Source organism: Trichechus manatus, unplaced genomic scaffold (assembly GCF_000243295.1).
Source record: "Trichechus manatus latirostris isolate Lorelei unplaced genomic scaffold, TriManLat1.0 scaffold00015, whole genome shotgun sequence".
Lineage (NCBI taxonomy): Eukaryota > Metazoa > Chordata > Mammalia > Sirenia > Trichechidae > Trichechus > Trichechus manatus.
In genome coordinates, this window is record NW_004443951.1 from 948517 (window position 1) to 964694 (window position 16178).

At 48.2% G+C, this 16178-nt stretch overlaps 1 protein-coding gene across 1 annotated transcript in view; it reads left to right on the plus strand.

Moving 5' to 3' along the window:
- Positions 1-16178, plus strand: part of SSBP3 (single stranded DNA binding protein 3) — a 185491-nt gene that overhangs the window by 43593 nt on the left and 125720 nt on the right. The window lies entirely within an intron of this gene.

The following is a 16178-nucleotide window of genomic DNA, read 5'->3' on the forward strand; positions in this document are numbered from 1 at the left end:
GCCCAAGGTCACTCAGCTAGTGTCTGAGCCAGTGGTCTTCGTGGCTGGGCTGTGCAGTGCAGCCCACTGGACTTCAAGGGGGACTCGGCAGGAGGAGTGTAGAAACCAGTGTGAGCAAGGCTGGGAGGAGGCGAGGCAGTTGCTAGCAGATCTGGGAAACAGTGGGGTGTTCAGGTGAGTGGGTGCGACAGTTCATGACATAGTTGGCTAGGTCGATGAGGGAGCACCTAGAATCACTAAATACCTGTGATAGTTGGGCCTCCTTCCACCCCAGTTCTGTCACGTAGTGGGAAAGCACCTACCCTCCTACACATCCAACGCATCCAGCGTTGGAGCGCCAACTGTACACCTTCCTGCCTTCCTCTCACAGACCACCCACTAGCTTATATGCAAGCTTTGTGCTCCTCAGTGACCCAGTCGTGCCTTTTACTTTAGATTCTCAAATAGTAGTAGTGTTGTCATGGTTATTGGTTTTTTTTGAAATTGAGAAAACCTAAGCCCAGACTTGTCTCGCCTCTAGCCATCTGATGGATATATAAAAAAACGAGCATACCTTCCCTTCAGGGAACCGCGCTGGTGACACGACAGAGCCATGTCCTCACCTCTTGCACCTGTGGCTGCCAGGGCCTTTCGACATTGTGTACGGTGCCCTTGCACTTGGATTGCTTCACCTCGCAGCACAATGGCACTTCTGTCAACATGCCAGCTAATTAATTTTAACTTTTTAATGTTGCTTCATCTCCACACACTGTGTCCATTTTTAGTGTTTTCCGTGGTGCATGTGTAAGGTAGGCTCTTCAGGTGCCTCTGTCTTATTGCTGGAAACTGAGGAAATGGGTTCTAACCCTTCCTCCCGGACCACTCTTGCCTCCCTCCTGCCCCTTCCGTGAAGGCCCTGGTCCTTCTGTCTGCATTTTCCTCTTCAGCCTGATTTTCCCCAGCTGTTTTGGGGAAGTCCTTTCGGGAGAGGTCTTAATTATTGGAGTGTTAACAATTTAGCACAAAGCTCACTAATTTGGCCTCCTTAAGGGCAGACTTATGTGAGAAGCAGGAAAAGCTGAAATTGCAGACAACTGACTGGTAGAGAAATGTTTTGGTTTGGTACTGCTGAGTTCACCATCCCGCTGAGAGGAGGAGTGTCTGTCTGCCTGACCAGTGAATGTAATTAGCACGTGCGCTTTGGAGTTCGTGGAAGGGTATTTTTAAAGGACTTAAAATAATCTTGTTCTTTTGGATATAAATTTCCTTAGACCATCACATGTCTTTTACTTCTCCTCCCCATTTTTCACATATTTGATGTTAAACATGGGCCAACCATTAATGTTTGTTTGTAGGATTAAATTTTCTATTTGTATTTTTCCCTACTGTTGGTGTTTTGTTGTGAAACGCCTCACCCATTACTTTATGTTAAATAGAGTGCTGGGTTGGAAGGCAGGTGGGACCTCAGTCTTTCTAGCAGTCTGGGGCCACTTCCCCTTCTCTGGGCCCCAATTTCTCCGTCTATAAAGTGGAGGTGTTGAATTAGCTGTCCTCACAGACGGTTAAGTGCTCGACTCCCAGCTGAAAGACTGGTAGTTCAAACCCACCCAGAAGCGCCTTGGAAGACAGGCTTGGCTATCTGCTTCCGAAAGGTCACAGCCTTGAAAACTCTATGGAGCTGTTCTACTCTGCACCATGGGCTTGCCATGCATCGGAATCAACTCCACGGCAACTAACAACAACAATTTTTTGAAACTCTTCTATTACTACACCCTTTATAATGGCATGCATTGGACTCTAGAGTAGGGTTCAATAAATGTTTTCTGCAGAGGACCAGATAGGAAATACTTCAGGCTTTGTGGACAGTAAGGTCTCTGTTGCAACTACTCGATCTGCCATTGTGTGGCAAAGGCAGCCGTAGCCTGTATAGGAACAAATGGATATGGCTGTGTTCTAGTAAAACTTTATGTACAAAAACAGGTGGTGGGCTAGATTTGGACTGTGGGTTATAATTTGTAACCTCAGTTCTAGAGCGTTCTCTTTGGCTGTCCTAGTGTTCTCATGCACCAGGCTAGTCTGCAGGGAAGAAGTTCTTGTTTTAGGGACCATCACCTGAGCTCTCCTGAGGCTCTTTGTCAGAGAGGAACCTGATATGTCCCGTGTGACCTCTCCAGGCCTCTCTAGAGAACAGGTGTGCCTAGCTCTATGCAAATTGCTTCGTTCCTAAAAAGTAATATTTGGTAAATCCCATCTTATTTTAAGTGTGATTGAAGAAACAACTCTTTACCACAAAACAACATACGTTTAACTGTAAGGTTTCTTTACAGTGGTGGAAAAAATCAAACCCTGCTTGCTTTTGTCAAATTTAAGGGTTCTTGGCTTTTATTCTTACATTAAAAAAAAAAAAATTGGTGGCACAGAGAGTGGTTTCAGGGACAACAGTATTGCTCTTCTCCCTCACATATAACTTCTTGGTTTTTAAGAGGCTGTTTGTTTGAGAGCAAGAGAAACCTGTGGTTAGAGGGGGGAAATGAATTTTAAATAAAGGGCAAATTTGGTCACTTCTCTTTGTAACTGTCCACTGTGGCATCAGATGCCTGATGTGGTAGCAGAATTATCTCTCATTTCTTTGAATTGTGCTAAATGCTTTTATACTTCCTCCGGGTAAATAAATGCTCTTTATTCACACCATTGCCAAAGACCGTGTGTGTCCTCCCTTGATCCTACCCCTTTCAGCTGGGGAGGAGGGAATGCTTATCCCCTTTTCCTTCATGGGCAGAACAAGGCACTGTGCAGTGAAGAACCCGTTGCTGTTGAGTCGATTCCAACTCACAGCGATCCTATAGGACAGAGTAGAACTGCCCCATAGGGTTTCCAGGGAGCAGCTGGTGGATTCGAACTGCTGACCTTTTGGTTAGCAGTCGAGCTCTTAACCACTGTGCCACCAGGGCTCCTGTGCAGTTGACAGGCATGCAGTTTTGGGTTGAAAATCTCATGAGGCTGCAACAGGCAAAAGTGTCTTTTATCACTTTCCCCTTAGAAACTGGGATGTGACTCAGCAAACAGTGTCCGAGCCGTTCAGGGGTGCAGTGTTTTAGACAGGGTTTCCTAAGCCTTGGTGCCTTCCTTGCAGGAATGCCCTCCAGATAGTGGTGTGGAGGCTGGGGGGAGTCTGGGAGTTAGGGCCCCTCTTTCCAAGACTCCCCATGTAACTATGCAATCTAAGTAAAGTAGAGTATACTATGCAGACCCACTTTGAGACTGTTCATTCCCTCCCCAGCCCCCATCCAATCAGATTGCTACTCCTGGGAAGCATAAAACCAAAACTAAACCAGTTGGTGTACAATTGACTTGTGGCTGCCCTCCATGTGTCAGAGTAGAATTGTGCTCCATAGGATTTTCAGTGGCTGATTTTTCAGCAGTGGATCGCCAGGGCTTTTTTCAGAGGCACCTCTGGGTAGACTCAAATCTCTGACCTTCCAGTTAGCAGCCAAGGTGTTAACCATTTGCACTACCCACGGACTCCTGGGAAGCATAGAGCTCTTAAAAATGTGAGGCATTGCTATTATCTGGGAAGAGAATGAGGGGGGAAAAACCCACCCCTAGAAAGCAGAACTAATGCCCAGGGCGGCATAGCATGTGGCTGAGATGCTCTGACAAATGTTTGGACAGCTTAAGAAGATAAACTAGGACTAAATAAATAAAACCAACTACCTGGTCTATGAAAAAAGTTAGATTTGGGGCCTGCAATTTTCTGAAGCTTTCAAGGCCGGGAGATTGTGGGATGGCGGGTATACTCTTGGGTGTTCCTTCCTGGTAGAATAACCTCCTTCCCCGGATCGCAGGAGCCTGCTCCTTTGTAGGGGCCACCTCCAGGGGCCAAGATGAGATGGAGGCTTCTGCCTGTGGGGCCCTCACACACCAAGTGGACATCCACTGTTCATGGCCCTTTGGACTAAGCCCAGACACCCCTCCCCCATTTGTTAGCTAAGTCACCCTTTCCACACACCAACCCCTGATGGCTCCTACTCTTTGCCAGGCCCTCTTTTGGGGAAAAGAATTGTAGAGGATGACCTGGGAAGCTTGCCTTGAAGGATGCAGACTAGCTCTGTGTGTTGGGCAAGAGCAAATTCATTCTTAATTGAACACGTACTTGGTGCTGGGAACAGTCCAGGGAGTACAGTGGTGGCAGCAAGAGTCGAGCGCCTTCTGGGGGAGCTCCTGGTCAAGAGTGAGGAAAAGGGTGAGTGGTGACAAAAGGGAGGATTTCTTGCTAAACTATCTGTGTGGGTGTGTTTATTTGTAGTCTCCTCTGCTTGTCTTTCCCATGGAGGTGAAGAGGTGGATGAAGATAATTGAATAAGATCCCAGACTGGGAATGAAAAGATGTAAATTCCGAATTTTGCCTTAAGCCAACCAAGAAACCATCGCCAAACCTTAAACCTCTCTCTTTCCCGAGCTCCTTTAATTATGCTCCCCTCTTCCCCCGTCTCCTTCTGGGAGAACTGCTGGTTGCACCCTCCTTCAATGAGGAAGGGAGAACAGAACCCATCTGGGGTGGGGGGTGCTGACAATACCTACAGGTCGGAGAGTTAAAAATGAGGGCTTTTACTTTTTAATGGTAATGGACGTTGCTGGGTGGTACCGTTGTGGTGTGGGGGACCTGAATGTATCTGGAGTATCCACAAAGGTTACTTGTCTTAATTTTGGCTGTCACTTCTGCTGCTCATAGATGCTCTGTGTTGCTACACACCACTGATTACTGCCTTGCTTGTTTAGCCCGCTGCACGGCTGCCTGGCTCGCTGGTGGAGGGAGGGGCGCCCCACTCCCTGTGAGATCAGGCTCCCTCCGTACTGCGCTCAGGACCACAGCTAGCCAAGACGCTCTTCCTAAATTCAGCGCCTCCTTGGGAGGCCCTTGCTCTACTGGGGGCAGCATTTCTCTGCTTTTCCCACACAGGCCCTGAGTGTGGGCTTGAATCGCAGCCTCAGAACAGCCTTGTCTTCTTCAGGGGTGTTCAGTTTTCCAAATATTTTCCTTTCTGTTTTAAGCCTCTCACCCTTAAATTTCCTGAGGGAGCCAAAAGCTTGAGATTAACTGTGTTATATCAAAATTTACATCTTTGTAGTTACAACAGGCTAAGTTGAAGGTCGCGAGTTTTTGTATGATGTTATTTTGTGAGCTGATCTTGATTACCCTTCTTCCCAAATTGGCATCTCCCTTTGAGGGTAGAAGTAATGAATGGTGAGGTTTAGAGCTGGAAGTGACGTGGCTCCTCTGGCAGTGAGTGTGGAACCTCACTCTGTGCCTCAGCCCCCTTGCAAGTTGCTTTTACATACATTATTATATAATATAGTCCACAACCTGGGCAGGTGCCTAGACTTGGTCTCCCATTTTACGGACAAAGAAGTTGAGGCACAGGTGGGCTCAGTGATTTCCCAGAGTCACGTGGCCCAAGCAGAGCTGGGATTTCCAAAGCCTGGGATTTCCAAAGCTTGCGCTTCCCCTACTAGGCCACACTGCCTTCTAGCTTACTCCCTGATGGAAACCCTGGGGGCCTATGCAGGCTTTCTCTGATCAAAGCCATTCCTCGGTGGCTTACCTGGACCACAGACTTTCAGATACGTTAGAACTGGCTGGGGACTCCTGGACTCCTCTAGCACTCTCACTTTATACTTGAGAAAAGATGGTCCAGAGGGAAAAGCGACTTCCCAAGGTCATATGGTGAATTTGTTGATGCATTTTAAATATTTGTTGAGTGCATACTATGTGGCAGTATTAGATCAGGTGTTGGGGCAAAAGCAGTGACAAACTCAAATTGCGGCTTCCATATTCCCAGGTGATAACTTTTCTCACTAAGCTTCTAGGCAGCTCTTTTATCCCACTGTTGACTCAGGGAATGCGAAATAATTTTAGTATAATATTTTGAGCCAAACGTAAGGAGATAGGTGAGTCAGCTGGGGAGAAGTTATATAATTGATTCCAAAAGTAAGAGAAAAGATACTTGGTTTGCTTATTCGTTATTAATATTCATTCTTTTCATAAATATATTTTGAGTGCACTGTATGTGCCGGGCAGTGTTCTAGGTCCTGAGGATTTGGCAAGTGAACAAAACTCTGAAGGAGTTTGCAATCATAGTACACTCAGATGTGCTGGGAGGTCGCGGTTTGCCTCCATGGGTATCATAGATTTGTGATCTAAACATTTCTGCAAGGTAGGTGGTGAGTGTCATCCAGTCACTGTGGTCCCCATCCGTCAGTATGCCAGGCTGGGTGATGCAGATGTGGGATATCAAGATGGCAGGCAGCTCATCCTCCTAAAATGATTAACACTGACCTGCTACGTTTGTTATACAGGATCTGCTCCCAGAAACTTATTTTCTTATTCCTTGCTCCACAGACATGCCCTAAACATTTGAGTTTTTATGTAATGGAGCTTTTCTTGTTTTTCCAGCATTTCAGTTACTATCTCAGATTTGCCACAAAAATGCTATGACCTCTGTCTGCAGACTGGAAGGAGGTTGGGAGGGGTTTGACCTAGGAGGCTGGGGAAAACCGTATGTTCGTAAAAAAACCTCCCCACAGGTCAGTGAGGAGCAGGCAGAACATTTTCATGCCCCTTTGAGTCCTAGACTCTTTCTTTTTTTTCTTTTTCTTTTTTTAAAAGGAAAAAGCTATTACAAAACATGAAGGGCTTAAATGCTTCCCTTTTGTTTTTCTCCCATCAGCATTTATCAGTTGATAATCTCTAAAGTCCCTTCTGACTATGAAAGTCTCCCTAGCCCAAGTTCCCTCTACAGCCTCTGTTTCACCTCCAGTGATGGGGAGCTCACTACCTGACAGGGTAGCCCATTTTTGTTTTTAGGTTGTTTAAATGGTTAGAAATCTGTGTCCTTGCTATACTACCACCAACCAGAAAAACTTTCTTTTCCCTGTGACAGCTTTTTAGGGGGTTAATTACAGCAATTCATTCACGTCCCTGTTCTTCCCATAAAACTCCCCCACCTCCACTAATAAAACTCCCCCATATCCACTGATGGTTTTCCATTTAAAATAGCCCCTGTTCTGCTTCGGAAGAGATCTGGCCTGGCTTCTGGTTTGCCACTGCCCTTCTGAAAATGTGGCTTCCAAAACTGAACCTCCAAACCCCACTCTTTGGCCCCACACCCTTGAAATATCTCTGGAGTTGGCGAGAGGGAGAAGTGTGGCAGGGGCAGAAGACACTCTTGAGTCAGGAGCTGGCAGTGATCCGCTTTGCTCTGTGGTAGGTATTAAGTACGTTCCCAGGCCTGTTTCCTGCTCCCAAATGCCAACGTCCCTGCCTCTTAAGTGAGGTTTAGCTTAATCCCCAACCTTACCTAAATGTTTCTTCTGTTATTATTCAGAGCTGTGGGTAGAATTTCCCTGTTTGGATGCAAGCGTGGTGGGGGCTCAGCAGCGGGATACATGCTTCTCACTACCTGGGATCCTCTCCGTGCATCCTTTGTTCCCATGGCCCCATCCAGCCAGGATAGTACCAGTCTTCTCATGTTGTTCATTGAGATGTCTTTAGAGATCAGACTGGACAGCTCCCTCATTTTACCAGCAGGGGAAACTGAGAGGCTCAGAAGGTGAAGATCAGCCTGTCTCCCCTTCTGCTACCCAGTGGGTTAGCCTTGGTGGCTGGAGGCCAGGCTTCTTGTTCTGTCCCAGAGCTCTCTCTGCCCTGGAGAGAGGCACTTGCTGCAGACAGCCCTGAAACATAGTCTTTAGCATTTGTGGAATTGCTTATAAAGATTCTGGTTGGTCAGCGCCGGTCACTAGGCACTGGGATTTGCACAGAAGCCCCAAAACTTTGCCCCTGTCTTCTTTCTCCTCCTCCATCTTAGCTGGGTGGGCAAGCCAAGCCTCGGGCAAACCTAATGAGAATCCGAGAGTCCAGCATATCCGCCAGTTACTCAAGGCTTACTGCACATAAGGAGCCCTGGTGGCACAGTGCTTAAGAGCTCGGCTGCTAACCAGAAGGTCAGCCGTTGGAATCCACTAGCTGCTCCTTGGAAACCCTAAGGGGCCGTTCTACTCTGTCTTATAGGGTCGCTGTGAGTTGGAATTGGCTTGACGACAATGGGTTTGGTTTGGTTTTGGACTGCACACCAGGTGGGAATGGACAGCTGTCACAGAGTACAGCATTTAGTTGCCAGATAAGAGGTACTCATTGAGGGCAGACAGGCATCTTAGTCTTCATTTTTGTATGCACAGTGCCTAGCACATAGTAAGTGCCCAGTAAGGATTTGGATAAATGAGACCAAACAATGGGTAGGGTTGGTGGTGGCTTGCCCATTTGGTGGGTTAAAATGGGGTGGGGTGGGGGAAGCCAGTTCTTTTTATCTTGCAAATGTTCTTGGAGCTCTTGCCCTGTCCACTGCCAAGGGACTTAAAGATGTGACCACAGCCCTGCCCTCAAGGAGCCTAGGGAAGGAGACCCTCATATAGGGCTCTGTGCCTGGCTGGTATAAGTTCTCTGTGAGCAGCTGCTCTCCCACCTTGGCTTTAGAAAAGGGTCCTCACTTGAGGAATCCCTCCCATGCTGCCTCTATCCGTGTTCCATGCCTGACATACTGGCTGGTGCCCAGATGCCTGTTAGGAATGCAGTCCGATGATAAAACGCCTCACCCTGAGGGACAAGACCTGCCCTCACCCTCACCTCCACCCACATGGCCTCTCTTCAGCTCCTTTTTAACCCAGCTGACTGCTCTGCGTGTACAAGGGCTGGGTGATGGGTGGACATGCTAATAAAAATCATCACTCCTGTCTGGGCGCTGGCCATTTGTGGTACATCTCATTAATTACTTGGCAAAGTTACCATTAGGACTTTAATTCGCTGGACTGGGTTTACTCCCAGGAGTCCCTGACTGTGTGGATGAAAGGTGGAGGTGGAGGTAACTGTACTGGCTGGGGAGTGGGAGGGTGGGATGGCAGGGGTGTGTACGGTTGAATTTTTTCCTTTTTTCTCTCTAATAGTGTCACCACTCTGGCGGGTACCTCTAAAACCTACTGAAGCACTCCCTCCACCCTCTTAACTTTTCCCCCCATCCACACACACCCTACCCGACTTTGCAGTTGAATCCCCAGCTTTCTGTCAGGATTGAGGCTCCTGTTTGCAGCAGTATGCTGTGGGGGCACTGTGCTGTGGGGGGCACTGTGCTGTAGGGGGCACTGTTCTGGGCCCTTGGGGAGGAGGGGGTCACGGCCACAGCCATAGCAGATCCTTCAGTTAGAGTCCGGGGTTGCCCGTGCTGCCTTCCTCTCATCTACACTACCTTTTCCCTTTCTCTCCTATCAAGCTGCTACTCTGACTAGCTCTTTTCTCTCATTGGGGGGGCTCAGTCTTCTCTCCTGGCTTCCTTCCTTCCCTTGACCCTTCTCTTGGTCCTCTGGTGCAACCAGCTGCACAGGTCTCCTGTCCGTCAGTCAGGAGGCTCTGCTCCTGCCGCTGAGCCTCCACCCCCAAAGATGTGTTGTGAGGTAAGGTGGCCTCACCCCTAATGGTGAAACCACGGTTGGCATTTCACTGCCTGTGTCTGATTTTATTGTCTATCCTGTCACATCCAAGAGGCTGAGGAAAGTCATTTTAAAGATTTATTCTTGAAAGACCCCCATGAACTCTGGTCACTGAACGCAAAGAGGGTCGGGGTGGGTCGTGGAAGATTTTTCCTCTGGAATGGAGTGAGGGAGAGGACTGGGCAGTGGAGGGGTGGATGCCTGCTTGTGCATCTCCGATAACTTGCAGATGTGGGTGGAATGTGGGGAGGGAGAAGCCGGCTCCCCTGAGCACCAGCACTTGGCAGGATATGTCCCCACAGTCCGTTTGGAGCCAGCACCACAGTTTCCAAGATCTGTGTTTGGGGTGGGTGGGGCTGCGAGGAGATGGGGGGCTTGTTTGGCAGCAGGCACCTATCAGACAACTGGAAAGTGCCAGTGCTCGCCTGGCCATCTGTCCCCCTCCGCCTAGCTCCCGGCCGCCTTCTGCTTACTACAGAAGGGCCCGGCAATATTCTGCAGCAGCGTGAGGGCACAGAGCCTGGCCAGGAGGGGCAGTCCAAGTTCCATTTTGCCTTTGTTTATTCCCATCCCATTTTCAGCTCCCATGCTGTGGACAAGTTGCTAGGTGCAGGAAAAGTTTGCCACACTCCCGCCCAGCGCGGTAGTTTTGCAGAGTGGTGGTAGGAAGGGAAGGTGAGTGTGTGTAGTGCTTCATTTTTATTGTTTGTTTGCCTGACTGTGGACTCTACCCCTCCCCCCTCGCTTCTGTTTTTCTTTTTTCTTTCTTTAATTTGTAAAAAGCACAGCCAGAGCAGGCCAGCTCTCAGGGATTTGGGTTCGCCTGCATACCACCCTCCCCTGAGCTACTTAAAGGGTTAAAAATTATGGGGAAGTTCAGCCGGCACTTGCAAGATATGGTTGCCGTAGCAACAGGCCTTCTAATCTGGTAGGTGACCTGAGAGACTGGAGAAGATGTAGGGGTTGGTTTGGCATTTCATTATTTCATGAGGCTGCCTCTCCAGCTGGTTTCTCTGCTGAGCTTAAAGCTTGCTGTTCCTGCCACTAGAATTACTGGCACATTCCAAAACAACAGTGTTGATGGCACAAGCAGGGCGTTAATGGGGGTCTGGCCAGGCAGGGTGGGCAGGAGAGAGGGAGCTGGGTTCTAGGAGCCCTAACATGCGCCTGCACCCCCTCTCACAAAGAGGGAGAAGGTGGGTATAAGAGTGTGTGCACAGGGCCGCTTTCCTGCATACAATAGCTGTCTTCTTTAAACGCTGCCTTGGGGAAACTGAATCCTGTGTTTTAGAATCCAGAGAGGGAATGGCTTTTTAGGAGAATTTTTGGAGAACTACTTTAGTTTGCCAAGAATCCTCCTTAAATTTTGGGGGGTTGTTTAAAGTGGGAGGAGGCCCCATTGCAATGTCTATGGTTGGACCTTGCCCTGAAATTTGGTTCAGTTCAGCACGTGAGCTACGCATCTGCTGTGCGCCCAGCCCATGCCTGGTGTGGAGAGGAGCGGGACAGAGAGTGCCTTGTTTCTTTCATTCATTCACTCAGCAAACATTCATTAGATGCTGTCACGTGCCTGGCACGCTGCAGAGAAGGGACAGGTCACACCACAGTCTGGTCTGAGTGCTTCTAGGTGTGATGGGCTCTCCAAGTAAGGGCAGGAGAGGGAGGGAGTGGCCCTGCCCAACTCACGCCTTCCTTTTAGAGGGACTGTGTATGGAGTCCCTGGGTGGTACAAACAGTAGAAAGGTTAGCTGTTTAAGTCTACCCAGAGGCACCTCGGAAAAAATGGGCCGGCGTTCTACTTCTAAAAAATTAATCATTGAAAATCCTGTGGAGCACAGGTCTGCTCTGACTCACGGGGTCGCCATGAGTAGGAGTCAACTTGATGGCAACCGTTTTTTGTGTGGAGACAGTGAGTAGTCTCTTGGCCTTGAGGAGGCACGAGGCATCCACATTCCTCACCCTGCCTTTCTCAGAGGAGTCTGTTCTAACTTTCCCCTCCCTTCTGGACTGTGATTACCCGGAAATGTACAGGTACAATACATGCCATGTTTAGATGGCATATTCTGAAGTCCACACCTCCCTAAGCGCCTGTCCTATTCAGAGTTCTCTGTTAGCCGAGGCCCAGGTTCAGACGGATTTCTGATTGTTTGGCTTTCTGGGTTTCTTCCTTCTGGAGAGGTGGGTGTTTCTGGGATTTGTGAGGGAGGAGGGGAGCGAGGTGGAGAGTAATTCATAATACTTACTTGAATTTTATATCTTATATCTTAATCCCTCTCCTGATGTCAGTTGTGAACTCTTGGAGGGAGACGTCTATGCCTTAGGGCTGGGCATGGGGGTTCACTACTCCCATTTTCTAGATGAGGAAGCTAAGGAACAGAGAGGCAAGGGCATGACAAGAGTGATAGTATGTATACTCCGGGGGCTCTTGGAGCCTAGGGGTACTTGCCCCACTCTACCATGCCGTCTTTGGGCTGTCCACACTGCCGTGCATGTGGAATGGGTTCTTGATGGGGGATTGGGAGGTGCCCCCAACCAAGCTGCAGAAGGCAAAGTGACATGCAGGAGAATCCAGAGACAGTAAGATGTGTTGGCTCAGGCCTCACTTTTCTGGGGTCAGAGAGGGTGGGGCTGGAGGCAGCGGGGTGGGATCTCATCCCCTGCCGGCCAGCTTGGCACAGCGTTCGGATGCAGCAGTGTTCTTAGGGAGGGGAGCACGGTTGGCCACCTGCAGCCTAGGGTCTGAGTCTAGCTCAGCTTCCAGTCCTTGGGTGATTTGAGGTGGTCAGTCCCCTTTGTGCTGCAGTATTCTCGTCTGTAAAATGCAGGAATTGACCTGATCATCCATTGTCCCTCTTGGGTCCTTCAGTCCATGTCTGGGGATGGAAAGAAAAATCTCAACAGTATCTCTCTTCACTGCACTGCTGTGCCTCAGGCTGGCTCCACAGTATATTAGGTGGCTTTCGAGTTTTGTCCATTTTCATCTGGTTTGGATGTAATTTTGCCCAATTCAGTGCCATTCAGTGAGGGTTTGTCAAGCGCCACCTCCCTTCCTTTTGGGCTCTGGTGGGGGTGCATGGGGGCCAGAGCATACTTCAGAGTAGCAAAGGGATCCTGCCCGACTTTTGTCTAACTTCCGTGGAGCCTGTGTGAGAGGGTGGTCAGAACTGCGTTCTGACTCTGCATGCGGATCATTTGTGTGCTTGAATTTTCTTACAGAGACAGGTCTTCATGGCTTTGTGGGGGGTGGAGGTAGAAGAAGGGAGTACACAGGGCCTTGAAAAGTGGAAGCATCTTAGAAGAGCCGAAGGAAGAAGTCTTCCAGGTTGAAGCTGCTCAGGTTGGGCTGGCTGTGTGTGTGGGGGGCGGGGGGAGAACTGAGCTGAAGATTTTCTGGGACCTCTGTGATATAAAAGTAGAGGTGACGTTGTTGTTCCCTCTTTAGCTTAGATTTGGACCCAAAGTTCTTCCCCTCACAACGGGCCTGATTTCTATGGAAGGAATAGATCCGCCTTGTTCTAATTATAGAATTGCCTTGTTAGGTGCAAAATAAATAAAACAAACTGTGTATCCAGCTCTAATGTTGGCAGAGCCCCTCTGAGAACCACCCTATCTGTGGCAGGGATGTGAGGGGACCCATCTGTGGAGCGCCTCCTGCTGGGGCTCCACCTTACAGGTGAGGAAGCCCAGGACCTTGGAGGAGAAAGAATGACTGCCCAGGGATGCTTTACTGGCCGGGCTGGCACTCAAACTCAGGCTCCTGAAGACCTGTTCCTACCTTTCACCTATTGCCTGTCATTTCTTCTGCAGTTCTTCAAGTTTGCCATTCAGGGGTGCCCCTCAGAGTCTAATGAGGGGCCAGGTCAGCTTATGTTCTGTGGAATTGATTCGGGTTTGTGCTTTGTCATGGGGGATCTTGATTGAGCACCATAGACCTTCTTGATGTCCTGTCATTAATCACTCTCCGTTTTAGAGTAGGAAAAAAATGACAAAGAAGCTACCCCTATATTGAAGTTTCAGTGGAGCTGATTGAAATGGTAGTTCTGAAAATTTACATTGTCTGCAGATTTCTGTTAACAGTAATAATAGTAGTGAGCACATTGTCAGTCATGCTGGATGCTCAGATGGTCAAAAAGATGAGTGGGTCCTAGCATCTACCTGCTATGGATCCTAGTGAGGCGGGACTCTGAGATAGTAGCCACTACATCTTACCCTCGCCTTGTGTTAAAGCTGCCATAGTGAGACAGAAAATGGATTGCTTTCTACTGTGTGGGAGGTGAGAGGTGAGGAGAAGGGAGGAGGGTGTTTAGAGAAGCTTCATAGGAAGTGGAGGTGACCCAGTGGGGACAGCTTCTGGCAACGGTTCCCAAGGGACATTTTGTGGAAAGTTTGACTTCTTTCCACAGTGTCACTTGAAGATGGCCACCTTACCTCTGTCTTTTATTGGAGCCATCAGCCAAGAAGTTTGAACCCATGTGGCTTTTCTGGATAGTACGGCGTCCTCCTAGGGTAACAAGTTAATTCCCTGCTAGGTACATAGGAGTTGAATCAGTTTCCTTCAAACTTCTAAGGCTTCCTGTGCTAGTCTGATGTTTTGGGCTTTAACGAACAAACTAGTGTCTCTAGGCCTTTGGTCCCTTTATGTCCCTTGAATGCCATCTAGCCCAAGGCTGTGCAGACTGAGGATACTTGATACTTTTTGTCTTTCATAATGTGGAAGGCTCTTAATTTGCTGGGAGTTCATACTGCTCCTTAGCGCACCAAGAGCGCCTTTTTGAGAATAAACTTGCAGATGTTTGGATAGATGGATGGATGGCGATGTAGAAGAGAGTGCTGATCCAGGGCAGGTTGGGCATGAGTCAGGAGTCCTTCCCAGATGCCAGATTGGATTTAGGGACCTTCTACAGCTGGTGTATGACAGGACCAGGAGGTCCTCATAAGGGCCCAGCTGAAGTTTCTGATCCTTTCCTTAAAGCATCTGCTGGAGGTTCCTTACTACTACCCTGTTCCACGGAGGAACCTATCTTACATGAATATCCTACATGCCAAAGGAACGTGAAATGATGAAGGAAAATTGTTATGCTTAATTTATATTGATAGTATTGGGGCATTGCTCTTGGAATTTGTGGATTTTAGCTTTCGTGGCTGCAACAATTAATAAGTGATGGGAGTGATTTATAACCTTCCTGATCATAACTTTGAATCTTGGCTGGAGAGTCCCGTGGGCCCAAACAAGTCTCTGAGCTGGTGCAGTTCTCATCTCATACATGATCTCAAGTACGTGCAGTGTCCTTACAGTAACCCTGGGAATTGGGTGCAATTACTGCCGCTTTACACCGGAGAAAACTGAAGAGATTAGGTGTCCTGTACGTGCTCATTGTGAAAAGCCGAAGGAAGAAAAAAGGAAGTTGCCCACTATTCCATCATCAAAACTAATTTTTTGAAGTATTTCCTTTCAGGTTGTTTTCCTCTTTTATCACTTAACATTTTCTCATAATCATTTCCAGTCAGAAAATTCTCATTACAAAAGATAACATTTAAGAAGCTGTGTAGACTCTGTTTCCAGACTTGGAGTTTTTTCCCGTGTTGGCATGGTTTTTGGAGCGTTGCTGCTTTGCGTTCTTATCTTCTGCCATTGGGCTGATGCTAACCCCGGGGGCAGAAGTGATCCCATTCAGACTGGCATCCCAGGCTGAGGCATTCAGCCCCAAGCTGGGGCCCTTTGTGTCTAAAGTAGTAGTTGATTGGAGTGCTAATGAATCAATTAGAAAATTACTTGCTGCTGAGATCCTCCGCCAAGCGAGGGTTGTGCACACGTCTTAGAAAACTTTCACTTATAAATGTCTCTTGGCTGTGGCCCTTGTAAATCGCACCACAGCCTTTCTTGGATCCGTTAATCACTTGAGAAAAACTGGATCACTTCTGCTTTGCAAGGCTGCCTTGTGCTTGGCACAGTTTTCTAGCTTGTTCCTCAGTCCATTCTCTCACTAGTGAAAAAAAGAAGACTAGAGTTCATAGTAACAGCATTTGTACCACACTGTAAGTATCACTTAGGGGCTGTTCTCGTGTTCTCGCATTTAGTCCCTCCAACAACCCTGTCTGTATGTGCTATTATTTTGATGCCCATTTTTATGGATGGTGGAACAGGGGCTCAGAGAGATTAAACAGCCTGTCCTCATGTCACACGCCTAAGCAAGTCAGTGGTGTAGTCTTCAGATTCTCAGATCTACAAACTGTCACTATGCTCTAATGCCTTTCCAAACAGATGCCCTCTAATTAAAATATTTTAGTGAATTTTGATATTCCCAGGTTGGAAGTGGCAGGTAGGGCACAGCCAATAGGGGTGAAAATGGTAAAGGCATTTCTGGTTAAATACCCAGTATCGGGGTTTGTTGACATTTTGACCTGGAACAGAGGGGTTGGAGCAATAGCCAGTAGTTGAGGCTGCAGGACTCCGGGTGAGCAATGTACCAGGGGCTTCCAGGGGCTCCAGATGGCCGGCAATTTGTGTTATTCACTCCAGGACACTTAACCAGGTATGTTTTGGAAATGGATAGGTGAGAGAGATTTAAAAAGGTGAAATTGCTGTGAATCCCAACCAAGATGCCTTGAAAGAGACACCTGCAAAATGGTGATTTTGATATCTTTTTTTTTTTTTTTTT